The sequence below is a fragment of the Hemitrygon akajei genome, chromosome 8, assembly GCF_048418815.1.
Source record: "Hemitrygon akajei chromosome 8, sHemAka1.3, whole genome shotgun sequence".
In the NCBI taxonomy this organism is placed as follows: Eukaryota; Metazoa; Chordata; class Chondrichthyes; order Myliobatiformes; family Dasyatidae; genus Hemitrygon; species Hemitrygon akajei.
The window spans coordinates 9750886-9774491 of NC_133131.1; positions in this window are offsets into that span (position 1 = coordinate 9750886).

The following is a 23606-nucleotide window of genomic DNA, read 5'->3' on the forward strand; positions in this document are numbered from 1 at the left end:
CTCATTATCATTTTTAGATAAACCGTGACCAAATAGTTCATGGAGTTTAATGCAGGGGAAGGTCAATGGGACGAGGCAAAATACTGTTTGACACAGACTAGATGGACTGATGAATTTACCCCCCCCCCCATTCCCCACTCTGACCTTTAGCTTCTTTGCATCTGCCTATCACTTGCCCCTGGGTACCCTCCTCCTTCCCTTTCTCCTACTGTCCACTCTCCTCTCCTATCAGATTCCTACCCACTTGGCCCCACCTGTCATCTTCCAGCTAGCCTCATTCCCCCTCCCTCCACCCTTTCATCCAATTATCGTCCCCTTTCCTGAAGATCAAACTGCCGACTGGTTACACTTCTCCGTAGATGCTGCCTGACTCCAGTGTTCTGTGCGTCACTCTTTCTGAGCTGTAGTGCACTATGGATCTATGACAATATTGGGAACAAGACCATTGCCCGTCTCCTTACAGAATGCATCTCAGCCAGGAAGAGACGAATTAGTGTACAATTGTGGAAGGTCCCTCAATTGTGGCCCCTTATGGCACATGGCACTCAGCATAATGTCCTCAACCTTGGCACATGCCAGTTTACCGGAATTAATCATGGGCAACATTTTGCGCTGGAACACCAATGAGCTTCGGGCAGGACAATGGGCGCCTACTGCTGCGGTGATGGTTTCCCCGCTAGATTCTTGTCTCAGTGTGTCCCTGGATCCGCTCCGCGCAGGACCGAACCCTGGGCTGTGCAACCTTCTCTCCCAGACTTCCCTGGCTGAGACGTATTCTCTAAGGAGATGGGCAATGGCCTTGTGCCAAATATTGTCGTAGGGTCACACAGCACTGTAACACAGAAACAGGCCCTTCAGTCCATCTAGTCCTTGCTGAACCATTATTCTGCCTAGTCCCATTGACTCTCACCTGGACCATAACCCTCCATACCCCTCCCACCCACGTACTTATCCAAACTTCTCTTAAGTGTTGCTTTTGAACCCACTTCCACCACTTTCACTGGCAGTTCGTTCCATAGTCACGCTGTAGGTTTTCACAAATAATGTAGGCATTTTATGTTTAAGCAAAGCCGTGACAACTCATTTATTGTACTGTACTCAAAGCACTGAACACAAAGCACGGTAACAGAACTTCACCAGCATGTCAGGCCAGCCGCTTAAGGTGAATCCATGGAAAAAAGGACAGTTGACATCAAAATGTCAGCTGTACTTTTTTTCCATAGATGCTGCCTGACCTGTTGAGTTCCTCCAGCATTTTGTGGGTGTTGACCAACTCAATGTCGCTGGGTGTGAATTATGTATGTTTCCACCAATTACATTACCCTACAACACCTTCTCTGAGACAAGAAGATACCCCTCAGGTTCTCTTTACATATTTCACCTTTCACCTCTTAACCTATAACCTCTAGTTCCAGTTCCACCTGACCTCAGTGGAAAAAGCTTGCATTAACCCTATCTATTACCAACCCATTATCATCGGTGTGGCCGATACACTGACTCTACCTGAAAGGTCTAACAAAGAGGGGCTTTTCTCATCGCCAACCAAATGAGGCCTTTGTGCTTATTTGCATCCTTTGTTGATGAGGTGTTTTTGCCAAATCACTTTGTCAGTGTCATTAGCCAGCACAACTTTGACTGCTTATCCCATCTTCCCTGGAGCTGACAGCCTCGCCCAGCCATTTCAGAGGCCAGTCAGCAATCAACTGCATTAATATGAGTCTGGCTCACATCGAGACCAAACCAAGTAAGGACTGAGTTTCCGTCCCCAAAGTCAACAAGATAGGTTTCTCCAACAATAATGACAATTAAAAGGCCCTGACAGGGTAGACAGGGAGAGGATGTGGGGGAGTCTAGGACCAGAGGACTTAGCCTCAGAATACAAAGATGTCCATTTAGAACAGAGATGAGGAGGAATTTCTTTAACCAGAGAGTGGTGAATCTGTGGAATTTGTTGCCACATGTGGCTGTGGAGGCCAAGTCACTGGGTATATTTAAGGCAGAGGCTGATAGATTCTTGATTAGTCAGGGTATGAAGGGATACAGGAGAAAGCAGGAGGTCGGGACTGAGAGGGAAAACGCATCAGTCATGATGAAATGGCAGAACAGACTCGATGGGCCAAATGGTCTAATTCTGCCCCTATATCTTAAGGTCTTTTGGTCTTATGATATAAACCCTGATTCCCTTTGAGTTTAACTTTGTCTCCAATCATCTTTTACTTTTACTTTTATCTTTACACCTACAAGAGAAAAGCTGCCGATGGTGGAAATCCAAGCAATGCACCTGTAGACAATTGTTGTTGAACAGGTTCCCAGAGATGATAGTTAAACTCTATAGTTTCTTAAGGCAGCTTAATCATCACTCATTATGGGCTAATTAAAGATTATTAAAAATGCCATTTCTTTATTTTTCCCCTATTGCGTTGGAACCTGTACAACAGCAATAGCAGCTTGCTCTTACATGAAGCCACAGCAGTGAAGTGCCACGTCACTTCGAGCGAGATCCGGCAGCTGTTTATGAGTTCTTTGTTGGAAGAAGCATACCTGGTGTTCTGGTCAGTTGTGAAAGGGGCACTGTAGGAAGGGAGACAGTGGAAGGGGTAGTCACACACTGTTGGCAGAGGTCTTGAAAGATTTGGGACATCTTGATGAAAAGAATGATCCGAAATCCCAGCTTCTGATAAACTGTAGATAAATCAGCCATGATCAAATGGCAGAGCAGACTTGATGGGCTGAATGGCCTAATTCTGCTCCTGCTGTATGGTATGTCTTCTAAAATATCTTAAGCAAACATCAATATTGATAAGGATTTTTATTCCGGATTTCGACCACAAGACATAGGAGCCAAATTAGACCATGTGACCCCTTGAGCCGGCTCCACTATTCCATCATGGCTGATTTATTATCCCTCTCAAACCCATTCTCCTGACTTTTCCCTGCAAAAACAATGTTGATGCCTTAGTGAGCTTTGAACTCACAACCTCTGGTTTACAAAACCAGTGCTCTAACCCCTGAGCTATGGAGCCTCCTTAATATGATATGAATTTAATTTCCTCAGATGCAGTGGTGGGATTTGAACTCTTGACCTCTGAGCAATAATGACGGTCTCTGGTTACTGGTCCAGCAAATTAACCATGTGCAATATGCACTAAAAATATCCAGGAGTGGCCGTTTGGGGAGAGGTGAAGAGTAGACATGGGACTGGACCCCTGAACGAGTCTACCCCTCAGGAGAGGAAGGCAGACTGAGTGAGTGAGGAGTGAGAAAGAGATGTGAGCGAGGAGTGCACACAAAATGCAGGAGGAACTCAGCAGGCCAGACAGCATCCACGGAGAGCAATAAAGAACAAATATTTTGGGCTGAGACCTTTCATCACGACTAGATTGGAAGAGCAATCACTTCTCTTCTCCTCACCTGCCCATTACCCCCCTCTGGTTCCCCTCCTCCCTTCCTTCCTTCCATGGTCTCTTCTTAGATTCATAAGAAATAGGAGCAGGAGGAGCCATCTGGCCCGTCGAGCCTGCTCCGCCATTCAATAAGATCACGGCTGATCTGTCCATGGACTCATCTCCACCTACCTGCCTTTTCCCCGTAACCCTTAATTCCCCTTCCATGCAAAAATTCATCCAACCTTGTCTTAAGTACAAACATTTGTGCATTTACTGAGGTAGCCTCCACTGTTCATTGGGCAGAGAATTCCACAGATTCACCACTCTCATGGGAAAAGCAGTTCCTCCTCAACTCCGTCCTAAATCTACTCCCCCGAATCTTGAGTCTATGTCCTCTAGTTCTCGTAGAATTCCTTTTTCTTCAGCCTTTTCACCTCTTCCACGTATACCCTCCCAGCGTCTCACATCATCCTCTCCCCCCCCACCACCATCCATCCATCTTCCCGCTCACCTCTCACCTACCAGTTTGTACTCCTCCCCACCCCTAGCTTCTTATTCTGATGCCTTTCCCCCTCCCTACCAGTACGGATGAAGGCTCTCGTCCTGAAATACCAACTCTTTGTTCCCCCCCCCCCCACCCCCCATACATGGCCTGCTGAGTTCCTCCAACATTTGCTATTTGTTACTCTGGATTGCAGAATCTCTTGCATTTTGTGAGTGAGGAAGCGGGAGATTGAGTGAATGGCTTTTCCAGCCTGCAGTGCGCTTTGTGCCTGTTTCTATAGAGAAATGAAAGCAATGCTGTGACTTTGATTGTCTTGTCAGTGATCTGACCACAGGGTTAAGCGATGACCGCGTGTGCAGCAAGAGCCTCCAAGCTTGTACGCTGCCTGAAGTGTGTTGGTCGCATCCGGAGGCCGCAGACGGTAACCTTCAGGGTCAAGCAAACCTTAAAATGGAGGGGGAGAAGGTTAAATCAGGATCCCAGCTTTAAACTGGAGCCATCAAAACCAAATGTTGCTTCTTATTTGGATCGAAGCAAAAAAAGCCAAGTCAATTAAGCAAGTTATTCTAATTCCACGTGGTTCTGCTGGTGTGTAGTTAACGCACCAAGATTCACAGGCCAGGAATAAGCAGAGAGGAATGTCACGTCAGAGAAGGCAGCACGTAGGGTGAACAGTACCTGCACTTTTATTTATTTTTTTAGCCAAGAGTGTAAAAAAAACTCTTAGCTATCTTTTTTAGAAATAGCTTTCTTAGTCCGCATTGTGCATTTCCTTAATGGAATCTGCTGGAGCCTGGCACATAAAGTTCCTGCCATTGCCAGTCTCCCCACTATCTCCATCTCCTTCTCTCTCTCTCTCTCTCTCTCTCTCTCTCTCTCTCTCTCTCTCTCTCTCTCTCTCTCTCTCTCACACTCCCTCTCTCTCTCACTTTCTTTCTCACATCTTTGCCTACAGCCACTTTCAATATTTTCCGATGCTTCAGCTGAGCAGCTGATCATGACAGATCCCTGCCATAATGGGAGGAAGGTACTGGAGCCTCTGTGACAGGTCAGTTCCCTTTCCGAGTCCAATATGCTAAACCTAGGCCGCAGGATGTGAAAGAATGTCAGGGAGCTTGTCGTGAACACAAGAGATTCTGCTGATGATGGAAATCCAGGGTAACACACACAAAATGCTGGAGGAACTCAGCAGATCAGGCAGTGTCTATGGATAGGAATAAGGAGCCCACGTTTCTGACGAAGAGTCCTGATGAAAGGCCTCAGCCCAAAACGTCGAGTGTTTATTCCTCTCCATAGATGCTGCCTGGCCTGCTGAGTTCCTCCAGTGTTTTGTGTGTGCTACCTGGAACTTGTCAATAGCTTTCTACGGCATGTTCTTTTATACATCCTCATGGCAAGGGCTCTGATGACATTTATTGCCCGTCTATAACTGTCCTCGAGAAAGTGGTCATGGTGCAACTCAGGAGAGTCGTGGGAACACAAGAAAACAGGGGCACGAGGAGGCCACTCGGCCCATCAAACCTACTCCACCACTCAAAGTGATCCTGGCCAATCTACACATCCTTCTGTGCTAGCTCTCCATAACACTCGATTCCTGGATCTTTCAAATCATTATCCATCTTCACCCTCAATATATCTGATGATGAGGTTGCTAACTCCCTTGTGGCAGAGAATTCCAGAGATTCGTGACCCTCTGAGAAAAGAAATTTATAAGTTTCTTCTCTCAGAGAGTCGACCAAGTTGCTATGAGCTTAAGAGATGATATTAGACAGGGACAGTAGCTTCTTTCCATAAAGGGGTAATAGTAAGCCTAGTATGACAATCTACATACCATTACTGAAACTTGTTTTTTTTAATTTCTATTTAAAGGAATTTAAATACCCCATACTCCCAGTAAGACCTGAACTTGTATCTGAATCTTTGGTCCAGGCCTATGGATAGCTAGTCCACCCTTCCCGCAGTTCCCAAGTGTCTTAGCAGCTTTCTTCCTGGTGTCCGTCTGATTCTGGGCGAGGACGGGCCAGAGATCTCTATATTACCAACCATGCCCAGCTCTATAAGACCAGGTTGGGGAAGAGTGAGTGAGCGAAACTGGTGTTGTTTTATTTTTAAATCCATCCATCCCACCAGGACCCAACCAGGTTTGGGACAAAAATTATCCAATCAGGAGGTAGGGGAGTTTAGACCTCCAGCCACCAGGTGCCACTGTCTGGCTTGGAGTCTAGCATGTTAACGTTGCTGGGGGACTTCATCTTGCTGTTAAATTTACCTGTCTCTGTGTCTTCAATGACACTGCTACACTCCCTGTGAGCACTGAATAAAATTTGTTCCATTACAGTTTTGGCCATATATTGTGCTAGTCTTCTCTCATTTGCTGACATTTCTTTTTGTTTCACTAACTGCCATCACATGTCCATATTTACTCTTAGTTGTTATGTTGTAAGAGTGGCCACGTTTCAAAGGAACGTTGGCCGCAAAGCGCTTTGGGTAATGGTGAAGGGGGAAGCGAAGGTTGCCCTTGCTTTTCTTGGTTGTACAGGACTGTGAGCCGAAGGGTCAGTGAGAAATGGATACGCGTTACATCCTTTTCCTGCTTTCACATCACAGTTTCCTTTATGTCCAAAATGGCTTTGATGGCCATTGGCCAGCAGAAGCCACAAACTTCTTGAAATCAGACGAAGTGACTGAATTTTTGTTTTCTTATTTAGAGATAAACACAAATCTCATCTCCCTGATGTTTGTTCATTATTATCTTCCAGTTCTTTTTTATTTTTTTTAATTTTTGAGATACAGCACGGAACAAGCTTTGGAACAGCCAAAATCACCAGTAACCCACCTATTTAACCCTAGCCTAATCACAGGACAATTTACAAAGATCAATTAACCTATTAACCGGTACGTCTTTGGAACGTGGGAGGAAACCAGAGCACCCGGAGAAACGTACAAACTCCTCTGGAATTGAATTCCAAACACCAACACCACGAGCTGTAATAGCATCGTACAAACTGCTATGCTACAGTGGCGGACGTTGAGTGAGTACTTTTGATCGGAGGGTTGGATTTTGATTGAGATGATCTTCAGCTAGTAACATTGTGACATATCCATGGGAACAGCCATAACAGATTCCATTCCCTCTCTGGAGACAGTCAGAGGAGGTTCATGAGAATGATCCTGGGGATGAAAGGGTTAACGTATGAGGACCATTTGATGACTCTGGGTCTGTACTCGCTGGAGTTTAGAAGAATGAGCGGGGGGGGGGATCTTATTGAAACCTATCAAATACTGAAAGGCCTCGATAGAGTGCATGAGGAGAGGATGTTTCCTATAGTGGACCAGAGGGCACAGCCTCGTCCCTTTAGAACATGGATAAGGAGAATTTCTTTAGCCAGAGGGTGGTGAATCTGTGGCACTCATTGCCTCAGACAGTTGTGGAGGCCAACAGCAGCGGGCGATAGATTCTTGACTGGTGAGAGCGTCAAAGGTTATGGGGAGAAGGCAGAAGGTGGTTAAGAGGGATCGGCCATGATGGAATGGTCTTTTGGTTCCATTTGAAGAATGCTGTTTCCAAACGGGCAGTTTGAAACAAAGATCTGTCTGACCGAGAAACGTGGACAAAGCAGTCACTGGAATAAACACATCCGTCACATTTTCAGACACGGATCCAACCCCAGCGCATGAAATGGCTCCTTCTCCCTTTTGCTCAAGCTTCCTCACTTGTGTCTGTAGAGCTGTTAAGGAGTAAAACATACAAATTACTGAAGGAAATCAGCAGGTCAAGCAGCATGTATGGAGAGGAATAAACAGTTGATGCTTCGGGCTGAGATCCTTCATCAGGACTGGAGAGGAAACGGGAAGATGCCGGGATAAGAGGGGAAGGAAGACAAGTTGGCAGGTGATATGTGAGAGCAGGCAAGGGGGAGAGAGGGGAGGGAGCTTAAAGTGAGAAACTGGGAGGTGATTGGTGGAAAAGGTAAAGAGCTGAAGAAGAAGGAATCTGATAGGAGGAGAGAGTGGAGCTGGGAGAAAGAGGAGGAGGAACACAGAGGGAGATAATAGACAGGTGAGGAGAAGAGAAGGGGGTGAGGGGGAGCCAGAATGCAGAATGGGAAAAAGAGAGAAAGGGGGCGGGAAGAAGTTATAGAGAAGTCAATGTTCAAGCTGTCAGGTGGGAGGCTACCCAGACAGAATGTGAGGTGTTGTACCTCCATCCTGAGAGTTGCCTCATGATGGCAGTAGAGGAGGCCATGGACCAATACGTCGGAATGGGAATGGGGGAGTGGAATTAAAATAGATGGTCATCGGGAAATCCCTCCCGGTAGTGGCGGGATGCTCAATGTCATCGGGATGCTCAATGAAGCTGTAAAACCACATCCCAAAGTGATTCCAGCTGGCTGAGTACTTCTAAAGTGTGGTCTCAGCTATAACAAAGCTGATGTGCCCTTAGTGAGGTGCTGGAAACGACAACATGATACATGTCTCATGGAAGTTGTGTAATGGATAAGGATTGCTTTCCACACCAAGAAGAACTTGCCCTGCTGTTCGAAATAGAGTGTAGAGTCTTTGACATCCCTCTGAGGGAGCAGCGGGGTCCTAGGTATTTGCTTATTTACTCCTGGGAAATGAACATTGTTGGTAGGTCCCATGAATCAGAACCTAACCGATTAAACAAGGGAGATCTTTTCCCAGCAACACACACAAAATGTTGGAGGGACTCATCAGGTCTGGCAGCATCGATGGAAGAGGGTAAAACAGTCAACGTTTCAGGCCAAGACCCTTCATCACGATTAGTTTACTCCTTTCCATAGATGTTGCCTGGCTGAGTTCCTCCAGCATTTTGAGTGTTGCTTGGATTTCCAGCATCTGCAGATCTTCTCATCTAGATCTTTGCCCAACAGGACATTATTGCAAATTAAACGAAATGTTTATTCCACCATTACCAATCCCAGCTTTTCATTCATCAGCACACAGCTTCTCAAACACATGGCACAATGTAGGCCCTTTGGCCTACAATGTTTAAATCCTTGGTGGCATCTTGACTCAAAGGTGACCACTGTCCACGTTGCCATTCCTGACAAAGGAGTGTCTCATGCTGGGGCAAGGATCTGATGTGAAATAAGTTTGCCACTGCCTGTCTAAATGTCACTGAACAACAGAAGTCTCTATAAAGATTAAAGATGAGCTTTATTTGCCACGTATACATTAAAGCATCGAAACATACAGTGAAATGCGTTGCTTTGCGTTAACAGCCAACATGGTCCAGGATGTGCTGGGGGCCTCCTGCAGAGGTATTATGTTCCAACACCAACATAGCATGCCCTCAACTTAGTAATGCTTACTAACCTTGCATCTTTGGAATGTTGGAGGAAACCAGAGCACCCGGAGGAAACCCATGTGGTCACGGGGAGAACATACAAACTCCTTATAGACTGCAGCTGGAACTGAGCCCCCATCCTACACCGGTAAAGCACTACACTACTGTGCTACCCCTAATGTAACAATGGTGCTCACTCAGGCCATGCCTGCATGGCTATCCTTCAGAGTAGGAAACAAGCAATCACAATAGTCAAACACAGTGCATTTCGGTTAACTAGGACACATCAGAATCAGGAAAATCTGACCTAAGGAAACGGCTGTCACAGTTAGCAGAAGTTTCACACAAGTAGTTAAAAAGATATAAAAATACAAACTGAGAAACAAATTACGTATTTAAATGAAATACAGAACAAATTAGAACACTATCAATGCTATTCAGTACTGTAAAACTGTGTATTAGTTCCTAATATTTATTGATGTAATAAGTCATTCACGTCACGTTCTTTTGATTGTAAGTGAACAAAATTAATGCAGATGGCTACTGCAGATAACAGACTGCCTTCGTACAATGCTGTTGACAACTGCATCCTCCAAATCTTCATTTTCATTGTAACATTCAAGTTGATTGTCAGTACTTTCATATTCTTCATAGTCCCTGACTTGTTGAAATAGTAAAATCATTTTATTTTTCACTCCCGGCCGCTTCTGGTGTCTGCAAGCCTAAGTGCTTAAAACCGCAGAGAGCAAAACAAATCGGAATTGTCTTGCTGCTTATTTCTCAGCAACTATCAGTGACAAAAACCTCTGCTTTTTGAACACAAACACACATAACTGACTTCATTTAAAAACTGTTCGCTCTAAGCACAGTGGAGCGTCTAACAGCCATGCAAGAGCACGTGACTGATGCTGGTTAGAAACCGTCTGGCAACAGTCACCTGCCCCAATTAAGTGGCATAGCCCAAAGAAATGACAGGAATTCTAGCTATTTTCTTGATTATTTTTGTTCTTTAAGAGTTGTCCCATATAATCCCCAATTAACTGATGGTCCAATTAACTGGAATGCACTATATGTGCTGACTGGTGGATTCCAGAAAGAAGAAACATTGTTGGGGATGAGGGCAGGAATAAATAAGACATACTATGGATGATCCAGGATTACTAATGTAGATTCTGCTGTAACAATCTGTTCAATTTAGGGAAAGTAACTTCCCAAATTCTTAAACAGCATGGAAATTTGCACATCTTTGTGCAGTACAAGGAAAATCAGCCAGCTTCCGAGGTTTGATTAAGACTGAAGCCTGTGCTGAGATGGCAACAGATACTGGAGAGCCAACTTGCCCACAACCACCCGCTAAGCTCACTCCCACTAATCAGATCAACGGTCCATTAGTTCCCATCCATAAACAATGATGATCTGGGCACATTCTGCTGTGGAATGGAAACGTGTGTCTTCCAAAAGGTTTAATTCATATGAAGCAGAAATTGTCTCGTGTGGCCTTAACCTCTTGTGAACTTTTCCCCCTTTCAAGTTAGAATAATGGAACAGTTTCCATTTTGTGTTCCACTTCCAGACTCAAGAGCTCAGCTAGAGTGCCCACCCGAAGCAGATATAACTCCACCCACAATGCTCCAGTCTCTCCTCCCATCGCAGCTCCGTGTTCGATTCCCACTCTGGACATTCTGTGGATAGCAAATAAAGCTGTTCTCTTCGTCCCACTCCCACCAGGGAGGATCCACACCAGGACCGCCAGACTCAGAAACAGTTACTTTCCCCAAGCAGTAAGGCTGACCAACACCCCCACCGACTAACCCACCCCTCCACACCCCCAGCCATCACGACTTTACCATTTCCTGTCAGAGTCACCTTATGTACTGGTGTCACTTTATGTACATAAATACAATCAATCTATGTATATAAGCTAACTTTACTCTACATTTGTTACTTTTTTAAATTATTGTGTTCTTTATCTTATTGCGTTTCTTTTTTTTCTGCTGCAACAGATCCGCAGTAACAGTCATTTCGTTCTTCTTTACACATGAGGTCCTCTGTTGGTTGGGGTTGACCATGGGTGCTGTGACGCAGCTCTCCACGTGATACTCAGGCCTGGGTGGTACAATATGGAAGCTGTTGCCCGTGTAGGAAGCTCCCCCTCTCCATGCGCCTGACAAACCCAAAGGAAGGGCAGAGACCGATACAGTTTGGTACCAGCAGCGTCGCAGGTGTTGTCAGTCAGCGGTGAACTCAACGTAGGGTTGCCTTACGGACTCCAGCTCTGGACTTTTCCTTGGGATTTACTCCCGAAGCCTTCCCTGTGAAAGGGTACAGTCACAAGGCAGTGGAAGTTTGAGATCAGCTTCCCTTCCTCTAGATGAGCTGCCAACCATGGCCGACAAGCCCCATTTGCTCAAAGCAACTGGTTTTAAGGTGCCTGCAGCCCACCTTTACCCTTTCTGCTGTCAGTAGAAACGGTTCCAATGGGCTCAGTAGCTAAGCCACATGTGAAGGCCAGGAACTGGACTTGGTTGTCAGAGGCTATTTGAGGCGCACGCCATTGGGAGTGTTTAATTATTGGTAGGAGCTTGTCCCCATTACCACCTCCGGCTACAACAGCCTTAAAGAACAAGTTGTGTACTGCAAATGACATTAAGCAGTCTTGAGTCTTGAATCTTGAAAGGGCACTGTGTACCAGATACTGTGACCTCACTGGCTTCACTCATTATTACACCACAGAGTTCGAGTGCCTCTTTGTGTCACAATCACCACAGCTTCATTACCCTTCAGCTATTTTGTTTTAATTCTTTCTGTAGTTGGGCTTAAAATTTTCTGTGTATTTTTTCAGATACGAGAGGAGTATTAGTCTCTCATTCAAGATGCAGCTTCATGGGATTCCAGAAATGAAAGGGTTAATTTATGAGGTGTGCTTTATGGCTCCGGGCCAGTACTTGCTGGAGTTTAGAAGAATAAGGATGAATCTCATTGAAACCTATGAAAGGCCTAGTGAGAGTGGACAAGGAGGGGAATTTTCCTATAGTGGGGGAGTCTAGGACCAGAGGGCACATCCTCAGAATAGAGGGACGTCCATTTGGAACAGAGATGAGGAGGAATTTCTTTAGACAGAGGGTGGCGAATCTGTGGAACTGGTTGCCACGGGTGGCTGTGGAGGCCAAGTCATTGGGTGTATTTAAAGAGGAGTTGATAGGATTTTGATTAATCGGGGCGTCAACGGTTACAGGAAAATGGGGTTGAGGGATAATAAATCAGCCCTGATAGAATGACAGAGCAGATTTGATGGGCCGAACAGCCTTATTCTGCTCCTGTGTCTTATGGTCTTATGATCTGAGGATGATAGGTGTTGGATAAATGGAAATTAAGGGTTAGGAAAGACCAGGCAGGAATCCGAACAGCTTTGAACTGACTGAAAGGTGGAGCAAGCTTGAAGGGCTGAATGGCCTGCTCCTATATAATGGGTTACAGCACGGAAAGAGGCCACTCAGCCCATTTTGATAGAGCCAGCCCATTGCCACCATGCCTTAATTCTGCCCTAAGCATTTCTGGCTTCGAGTGCCAATCAATTTCTCTTTCAACGGGAAAATTGGATCTGCTTCGACCTCCTTCCTGAGTAAAATAAATTAGCTCATGCCATGTCTGGTTATTTGACAAGTTACCTCCCACATGAGTTCTCTGATTACCACAGCTTTAGTCAAGAGGAAAAAAAATCCCCCTTATTTAATCTCACTATGATTTAGAATAAATATCATAACTCCATTTAACTTCTCTACTCCGAGGCAAACAATTTAGCTGATCTGCTCTCGTCTACTTAACGGCAACCCTCATCCCCGGTGTTACGGAGTCGGAGAGTAACAGGCCCTTCGGCCCAACTCATGCATGCTGACCGAGATCTGCATTTGGTTCAGATCCATCTGAACCTTTCCTAACCACAAAACTGCCCAAATGTCTTTAAAACATTGTTTGTTTTTTTTTTAATATTTTGAGATACGGGTCCTTCAGGCCAAATGAGACCGCGTCGCCCAATCACACCCCCTGTGACTCATTAACCTGCCAACCCTTACATCTTTAGAATGTGGTAGGAAACGGGAGCACATGGAGGAAACCCACATGGTCACGGGGACCATGTGTCTGTCTATCTGGGAGAATGTACAAGCTCCTTACAGACAGCAGCAGGAAGTGCCCCCGGGTTCCTGGCGCTGTAAAGTGTTATGGTAACCGCTGTGCCACCTGTCTCATTCAATGCCGCTCATTCCCTCTGCCCCACACCCTCTGTTGAAAGACCTGCCCCTCAGCTCCCCCATTAAGTCTTTCCTGGGTCCAACCACTTACTGTGCAGCTCCGGTCTATTTGCACAGAATGGCACACTTCACGCTCTCTCAAGTTAAGTTCCATCTGCCATTCTTTGACCCAGTTTCATTGTTGATCTGTATCCTAATCTCCCTTAAATATATAAAAAAAGAAAATAATGTAAACACTCCACAGATTAGGCAGCAGCTGTGGAGGAAGAAACAAGAGTTAGCATTTCAGATTGAAGAGCTTCATCAGAACTTCTATTTTTTAATTATCAAAGGCTTCCTTGCGCACTGCAGAACCTCCGGGGTGATCGAAGAGGATGCCGTGACTTAACTTCATTGGAGTTAAGCTCCAATGAAGGGCCATCAAGCTGAAATAATAACTCTGCTTCCCTCGCTACAGATGCTGCCTGTCCCGTTGAGTGTCTCTAGCACTTTTCAGTTTTCCATCTTCAGTTTTCCAGCTTCCTGAATTTTCCTTCTCCAAGGAGACTGGATTTATTTCATGAAGTGGGGTATCTGGAAATGAGTGCAACACTCTGGGTGAGGTCCAACGTTGATCTACAGAACCTCATTTTGATTGTGACCTCGGCTGCCTTAGAGAAATGGGAACCAGTCCATCATGGGTAAAGCCCTCCCCACCATTGAGCACAAAGACATGGAGCATTGTCACAGGAAAGTAGCATCCATCATCGGGGACCCCCACCATCCAGGCCATGCTCTCTTCTCACTGCTGCCATCAGAACGGAGGTACAGGAGCCTCAAGTCCCACACCACCAGGTTCAGGAACAGTTATTACCCCTCAACCATCGGCTCCCGAACAACAGTGGATAACTTCACTCACCTCAACTCTGAACTGATTCCACAACCCATGGACTCACTTTTAAGGCCTCTACAACTCGTGTTCTCGATATTTATTGCTTATTATTTTTCTTTCTGTGTTTGCACAGTTTGTTGTCTTTTGCACATTGTCTGTGTCGTGTATGATTTTTCATGGATTGTATTGTGTCTCTTTCTATTTACTGTGAATGCCCGCAAGAAAATGAATCTCAGGGTAGCATATGGTGACATATATGTGTACTGTGATAATAAACTTTGGAGATTTTACAGGCTTCGTAATGAGGGGAGAGGTTGGTATTCTCTCGATCACTGAAGTGGTTTGCCTTTGATGGAAAGCTAAAGAGAGTGATGGTGGAACCCAGAGTATCATTGAGACATCTCTGTTCAATTTTCAGGAGGAGTGAAGGGGAAAGGAAAGAGAGAGCAAATGAAAGAACAGTGAATGCAATAAAGTGACGAAAGCAAGAGTGAGAGATTGAGCAATAAAGTGCAGGAAGTAAAAAATGACAGATTGAAGGATACGCTTGCAATAAAGGGAATGGATTTACTAGGTTCATTTCTAGTTTGGGCTGAGGGAACTTCCTGTGGAGAGGCTTCATTGACAAAAAGGCTCAGCAGAGGTTGTACTTCTTGCAGCAGTCGGAAAAAATTCCATCTACCCCAGAACGTACTGGTGCAATTCTACACTGCCATCAGAGACAGCATCCTCCCCTCTGCCATAAGCACTCGGCCCGAAACATCAAATGCTGATTCCTTTCCATTGACGCTGCCTGGCCTGCAGGGCTCCCCCAGCATTTGGTGTCTGTTACTCGCATCAGCCGTTCCTGTCCGGCTTGGCGGAGCATCCTCTCACGAGAACCAAGTACTACAGCAAACTGTCAGGTCAGCCGAAAAGGTCATTGGCTGCAGTCGACCGTCACTGCAGGACGGGTATGTGTGTCCAGGATAAATCATTGCAGATGCTACCCACACTGTGCACTGCCTTTTACCAAAGCTCCCTCTGGATAGCAATATCAAGTTATTAAAACAAAGTTTCTTCCCCCAGGTAGTTATTCTGATCAACCCTTCACGTTATTCCCCCCCCCCCACCCCCTCTATCTGTTACCTCAGTCACTGTGAACACTAAAACATCACTTACAACATTGTAAATACATGCTGGTGTTTATGTATTGATGCTCATTTAATTTCATCTCTGTACTCTAACCTCTGACTTTATTTTTATATAACTCTTCATAATTGCTGAATGTTGTTTTTTGCTGCACGTCAGCCCTGACTAACACTCAACGGCAAAAAAATTCCTAATACATGTAAATGTGTATGGTGAACAAAGTTGATCTTTAATGAGCCTTAAAGTTAAACAGACTGGCCCATGCACCCTATCAAAGAAGGAGAGGAGGTCTCATTGACAGATACAACATTGCACCAGGGTCTGGAGAGATGAAGTGTGTCCTGGATGAGGTGTCCAGGATTATGGATCACCATCTCAGAACATGGAGCTAGCCATCCACAACTGAGGGTGATGAATTCCTTGGAATTCTCTTCCCAAGAGGCCAGCATGGGCTCCATTGCTGAGTGAACTTAAGGCAAAGATGGGATGTTAAGGGATATGGAGTTATGGGGAGTTGTGACCCAAAACATCGACTGTTTACTCTTTTCCACAGATGCTGCCTGGCCGGCTGAGTTCCTTCAGCATTTTGTGTGCGTTGCTTGGCTCCATATCTTGTACCGATGTTCTCTTATTCATGACTCTCCCACTGGTGGAAACATCCTGACATCTCTCCTTTCAAACCTTCTCAGGATCTGGAATTTGGAATCGGAATTGTTGCCACGTGTACTGCGATGCAGTGGAAAGCCTGCCTCGCATACCGATCAGGTCGTTACACAGTGCATTGAGGTAGAACAAAGCAAAACAGTGACAACGCAGAACAAAGTGTAACAGCTATGGAGAGAGTGCAGTGCAGGGTTCAAAGTTCAAAGTAAACGTATTCTCAAAGTGCATATATACCACACTATATGTTCCTGACATTAATTTTCTTGCAGGCAGACTCAATAACTGCATAATAGAATAATAACCATAACAGAATCACTGAAAGACTGCACCAACTTGGGCGTTGCAAAAGACAACATACTGTTTAAGTACAAAATGAAAGACAGAATAATTATAAATAAATAAACAATGAATATCAAAAGTCCTTGAAAGTGAGCCCATACGTTGTGGGAATGGGGCAGGTGAAGCTGAGTGAAGTTAAGCCCTTTGGTTCAAAAGCCTAAAGGACGAGGTTCTTGAACCTGGTGGTGAGAGTCCTGAGGATCCTGTACCTTCTTCTTGATGGCAGCAGCGAGAAGAGAGCGTGACCCAGGTGATGGGATGATGGACGCTGCTTTCCCGCGACAGCTCTCCACGTAGATGTGCTCAGTGGTGCAGAAGGCTTTACCTGTTTACTGGGTTATATCCAGTGCTTCTTGTAGGATTTTCCATTCAAGGGCATTGGTGTTTCCATACCAGGCTGTGATGCAGCCGGTCAGTGTACTCTCCACCACACGGTGATGGACGTGTGTCAAAGTTTTAGACGTCATGCTGAATCTTCACAAACTCCAGAGCAAGTAGAAGCGTTGCCATGCTTTCTTCATAATTGCACACGCGCTGGACCCAGGTCAGGTCTCTGAAACGGTAACGCCGAGGAATTCAAAGTAGCTGACCCTCTCCACCTCTGATCCTCCGATGAGGACCGGCTCTTGGATCTCTGGTTTCCTCCTCCTGAAGTCAGCAATCAGCTCCTTGGCCTTGTTGACAGTGAGTGAGAGGTTGTTGTGGCACCACTCAGCCGGATTTTCAATCATCCTCCTACGTGCTGATTCTCAGGCAGGGAGATAAAACAAGATTGTGAGTTCAAGAGTTCATCGTATTGCTCTAATTTCATTAATTTATTTAGATACAGGCCCTCCCTGCCCTTTGAGCCCCTCTCCCCCCCGCAGCATTCCCCCAGTTTAACCCTAGCCTATTCACAGGGTTCACCAATTAACCTGCCACCCAGCAGGTCTTTGGACTGTGGAAGGAAACCTGGATGTAGGTGGCCACGGAGAGAACGTACAAGCTCTTTACAGGCAGTGACGGGAATTGAACCTGAGTCGCCTGTACCGTAAAGCTTTGTGCTAACAACCATGCCACTTTGCTTCTTCACTGAGGCAGTGAGAATTGTAGACAGAGTTCACAGAGGGGAGGCTAGTTGAATAAGATCAGTCCTCATTCTTCTAAACGCCAAAGAATACAGACCCCGGGACGTTTAACCACGCCTGAAGAGAGGAATTAGTCTGGCGAATCTTGTCTCCACCGTCTCCTGCTCGACTGCATTTTAAACAATGATGATGATTTTTTCACCAGCTTCGGATCAAATGGCGTGCGCTTCTCAACAGGGGACGCAGAATTTCATTTACACTAAGGAAACATCAGAGCTTGCATCAAGATCACAATCGCTTTAGAGCACCGATCGGAGTTCGATTCCTGATGCTGTCTGTAAGGAGTTTGCACGTCCCCCCTGTGACGGTGTGGGTTTCCTCTGGGTGCTCAGGTTTCCTCCCACATTCCAAAGACTTACAGATCAGGGATCGCGAGTTGTGGGGGTGCTAAGTTGGTGACACTTGCCAGCTCACCCCTGCACAATCCTCGCTGGTTTGGTTAGACGCAAATGATTCATAAACACAAGAGATTCTGCTGATTCTGGGAATAAAGACTAACAAACACAAAATGCTGAAGGAACTCACAGGTCAGGCAGCATCAGTGGAAAGGAATAAACAGTCAAGGTTTTGGGTCAAGACTGGAAAGGAAGGGGACAGGAGCCAGAATAAGGAGGCGGGGGGAAGGGAAGGAGTACAAGCTGGCGGGTGTGGGTGAGACCCGGTGAGGGGGAAGGTGGGTGTCCCGCTCTGTCCCGATGAAGGGTCTCGGCCCAATTTATTCCGTTCCACAGATGCTGCCTGATCTGCTGAGTTCCTCCAGTGTGTGTGTGTGTGTGCGTGTGTGTGTGTGTGTGTGTGTGTGTGTGTGTGTGTGTGTGTGTGTGTGTGTGTGTGTGTGTGTGTGTGTGTGTGTGTGTGTGTGTGTGCGTGTTCACTGAAATTTTTCAATGTTCTGATGCATCCCTGACAAATAAAGCTAATTTTTATCAGCCTCCACAGCTGTTGGCACCTGCAGCAACAGAAGGTACGAGTTTAACACTTGGGCTCAGTAATCTTTAAGTAAGGTTCTGATAAAAGGACACTGGCCTGAGGTGAGCCCTCTCACTAGTGCATATGTTGCCAAAGTTATTGGATATTTTCTCCCCTTTCTTACTTCTGATTTAATGCTGTTGTCCCTGACACCGCAGAACGCGATGCTGTGACAAGGGTCTCACTGTGCCCACCCTACCACTCAGAACAACATGGTTCCAATTTCACTCAGTGATACAGAACCTAGACTGACAACTTAAACCAGTTATTTGACCAAACAGCGGAGAATAAACTGATTTGCAGCACCAAGCGCTCTAGAATCTAAACCAGCTCTTATTTCCCCACAATCCACATCATATCCAGCAAGATTAGTCACCACCTGATAATTGTCTCCGCTATATCTAGATTCTGTCCCTGACCTCTCATTTCCCAGGAGAAGCTTGGGGCTCTTTGCAAGCCACTTCTAAGTTCAAAGTAAATTTATTATCGAAGTATGTAGTTATACACTCAGTGGCTACTTTATTAGGTACACCCGCTTGTGAATGCTAATATCTAATCAGCCAATCACGTGGCAGCAACTCAATGCATAAAAGCATGCAGACATGGTCAAGAGGTTCAGTTGGTGTTTAGACCAAACATCAGAATGGGGAAGAAACATGATCCAAGTGACTTTGACTGTGACCGTGGAATGATTGTTGGTGCCAGATGGGGTGGTTTGAGTATCTCAGAAACTACTGATCTCCTGGGATTTTCACACACAACGGTCTCTAGAGTTTACAGAGAATGGTGTGAAAGACAAAAAAAAAGACAAGTGAGTGACAGATCTGTGGGAGAAAATGCCTCGATAATGAGAGAGGTCAGAGGAGAACGGCCAGACTGGTTCAAGCTGACAGGAAGGCGACAGTAACTCAAATGACCACGTGTTACAGCAGTGGTGTGCAGAAGAGCATCTCTGAGTGCACAACATGTCGAACCTTCGCGTGGATGGGCCACAAGGGCAGAAGACCGCACCGGATTCCATTCCTGTGGCCACTTTATTTGGTACGCTCCTGTTCCTAATAAAGTGGCCGCTGAATCTATATCACCATATACCGCCTTGAGATTAATTTTAGCTCCACTTCACCTCAATTCATTCTAGGGCACAAGAAACAGCTTGCTGTGTAGACTGCTTCCCAAATAACAAGGTGATAAATAGCATTTGTCATTATACATTGTAGAGTTAAACACAGAAAGAATAGCATCTTCTCTTCATCTCTCTCAATTGTTGTTACCTTTCCCCTTGGTGTTTAAACAGCTTTCTCAGGGTGAAACCTATCGAATATTAAAAGGCTGGACGTGAAGAGGGTATTTCCTGTAGTGGAGATATCTTAGACCAAAGGGCATTGCCTCAGAATACAAGGATGTCCCTTTAGAACAGAGTTTAAGAGGAGTTTCTTCAGCCAGAGGTTGGTGAATCTGTGGAATTCATTGCCACAGATGGCTGTGGAGGTCAAGACATTGGGAGTTTTTACGAGGGGTGATTGATAAGTCCGTGGCCTAAGCTAGAAGGAGTCAATTTTAGAAAACCTAGCTCATTTATTTTTCAACATAATCCCCTCCTACATTTACACACTTAGTCCAGCGGTCGTGGAGCATACGGATCTTGGACCTCCAGAAAGTGTCCACAACAGGGGTGATTGATAAGTTTGTGGCCTAAGGTAGAAGGAGACGTGTTATACAGCTCTCGTTACATGTACGTACAGGTCAACTCTTTGAGTGATTATGCAGAAAGTTTTAAATTAATAACTCATCAGGGGTGATTGATAAGTCTGTGGCCTAAGGTAGAAGGAGATGAGTCGCCCCCCTCGTAGACCACAAAACTTCCAGCTGAAGATGACTCTACCAAAGATGAGCAATCATAAGACAAGAGATTTGACTAAAAACATTAATTATAACATCTTTTCTGAAGCAAATTGAGGTGAACTATTGTCACAGACAGTGAGGAGGCAGGTGGAGGCGAGGCTGATTCGGGGGATGAGCCGTGCTGGGGCATTGCGAGGCTCAATGCGTTTAAGCCAGGGTCACAGACGGAGTTGGTATCGCTGTTGGAGCAATTTGGAGAGGAGTTGGTGTGGAAGAGTTTTGATGCCCGTCCCACCTAACCTGGGCCGCAAGGCTGGATTGCTCCAAGCACAGAGCTGATTTGGTGAGATCGAGAACGGCCTCGGACCGGGCGGTCTGGGTGTGTCACTGCGCCTGGACTTGGGTCCTGGAGGGTGGCACTAGTCGGTGCTAAACAGATAGACTGGAAGCTCGAATGTTGGGTACGGAGGCAAGGCTCAGGCTGAATTTGCTTGCTCTTCTGCGAATGTTTATTCCTTTCTCCGTGGCACGGAGGCTGTGAACTGATCCAGCCACTGTGTGTTTCTAACCTGCTGGTGTGATGAACTGAGGACCGAGGCTTGGGGCCTTCTCCAGCTGCTCCGGGAGCGTTTCTGGGACTCAGTCTGATTTGGGTTACTGTTGGCTTCGCCCTATTGGTTCCACGTTTTTTTCTCCCTCTTCCTCCGCACAGTGGTTATTGGTCTTGTTCGGGTTCCTTGCTTTGAGGCTGCCTGGAAGCAGACCAGTCTCAAGGTGTGCAATTTATACATTCATTGATAATGAATGTGCTTTGAATACTGAAATAAGACCATAAGACAAAGGAGCACAATTATGCCATTCAGCCCATCGAGTCTGTTCCACCATTCCATCATGGCTGATGTATTGTCCCTCTCAACCCCGTTCTCCTGCCTTCAGCAAGTAACATTTGACGCCCTGACTACTCAAGAACCTATCAACCTCCACTTTTACTTAGCTGCCACAGCCATCTGCAGCAAATTCCACTGATTCACCACCTCCTGGAGAAGGAAATTCCTCCTTATGTCTATTCTGAAGGGATGTCCTTGTACTCTGAGGCTGTGCCCTCTAGTCCTAGACTCTCCCACTAAGAGAAACATCCTCTCCACATCCAGTCTATCCAGGCCTTTCAATAACTGATAGATTTCATTGAGATACAGTATCTCCCCCTCATTTTAATTTAAAGTGGAGGTCGGTCGGTTCTTGATCAGTAAGGGTGTCAAAAGTTATGGGGAGAATGGGGCTGAGAGAGGTAACAAATCAGCCACAATGGAATGGCCGTGCAGATTCAATGGGCCAAATGGCCTATTTCTTCTTCCTGAGTCTTATGGAACAGTGGCCACCCAACTCCAGCCTTTCAGATTCTATCCTGATCCTAGACCTGTGGTTAGCACAATGCTTTGCAGGTTCAATTCTCGCCACTGCCTGTAAGGAGTTTGTACGTTCTCCCCGTGACCTCGTGGGTTTCCTCCGGGTGCTCCGGTTTCCTCCCACAGTCTGAAGACATGCTGGTTGATCCTGTAGGTTAATTGGTCATTGCATAGGCTAGGGTTAAATCTGGGGATACTGGGCGGCACAGCTTGAAGGGACGAAGGACCTATTCCAATCTGTATCTCAATAAATAATCAAACCAAAGATTAAGGTCAACTCTATTCACCATATACGTTTAAATGTATTAGGGATTTATTGTGGTGCATTGGTCAGAGCGTGACAAGAGACAATAAAACGACATTCAACAATTATAAAAGAATAAAGAATTATATAAAAATAAGGTTGGAGGTTGAAATACAGATATGGAATGAAATGTGTATAAGTACCAGCGTTTATTTACAGTGTAAACAGCGTTATAAAAAGTGGTTTAAAGTGTTAACAGTGCAGTAACTGAGGGAATAGATAGAGGGGGTTGGGGTGGATCATTAGAATGATTGATCAGATTAACTGCCTTGGGAAGAAACTTTTAAAATGGTGGTAAGTTTTTGTTTTTCCAGAAGGGAGCTTTTGGAAAAGGCTGTCTGAAGCGTTTGCATGTTCTCCCTCTGGCCATGGGGGTTTCCTCCGGATGCTCTGGTTTCCTCCCATGTCGCAAGAGACAGGCGGGCTGGTAGGATAATCTGCTGTTGTAAGTTGTCCCCATAGTGTGTGGGCGAGGGGCAGAGATGATGGGATTGGGAACGGGTAATTGGTCATTTCTGCGGTGAAAAGTTTTTGTCTGCCTGCCTGCCTTCCAGATAGATTATTCTGCAGATTAGTATATGGGATAGTACAGGAGGAAAGGAAAGAGTGGAGTTACAGAGAAAGTGTGGTGCAAGGGCCTTGACGAGAGACGGGGAGATGAAGAGTACGTCTTTAGCTTCGAGAGGTGCATTCAAGAGTCTGGTTACCACAGGCTTGAAGCTGTCCTTCAGACTGGTGGTATTTTGAACTTTGGTGGGAGTTCAGTGAAACCCCCTCTCACTACTCCCCCTCTGTGATCTTTGCTGCCCTCCAACTCTTTGCTAGCTAGCCTCCTTTCCTTCCCCCCACCTTTTTTATTTCGGTGCCTTCCCCCTTCCTTCTCAGTCCTGAAAAAAGATCTCAGCCTGAAACATCAACTGCTTATTAATTTCCACCAATGCCACCTGGCCTGCTGAGTTCCTCCAGCACTGTGTGTGTGTTGGTTTGTATCTTCTGCCCAGAAGAGACAATTTCCCACGTAGGAAAGGTCTTTGGTTATGTAGGTTCAGGCAGCAGGAGGCATAGCTGAAGTCAAGGGCGGGGAGGCTGTTTAGTGTGATGTACTGACCTCTGTTCATAGCTTTCTGCTGCAGCTTCTTGTAGTCCGAGGCTTTTCCCCAGGGCTGAAATGGCTAGCACGAGAGGACATAGTTTTAAGGTGCTTGGAAGTAGGTATAGAGGAGATGTCAGGGGTAAGGTTTTTACACAGAGAGCGGTGAGTGCGTGGAATGGGCTGCCGGCAACGGTGGTGAAGGCGGAAACGATAGGGTCTTTTAAGAGACTCCTGGCTGGCTATGTGGAGCTTAGAAAAATAGAGGGCTATGGGTAAAGCCTAGGTAGTTCTAAGGCAGGGACATGTTCGGCACAGTTTAGTGGGCCGAAAGGCCTGTATTGTGCTGTATGTTTTCTATGTTTCTAAATGCAGCCGTGTTACCCAGTGGGATAAAACTCCACACTCTTTG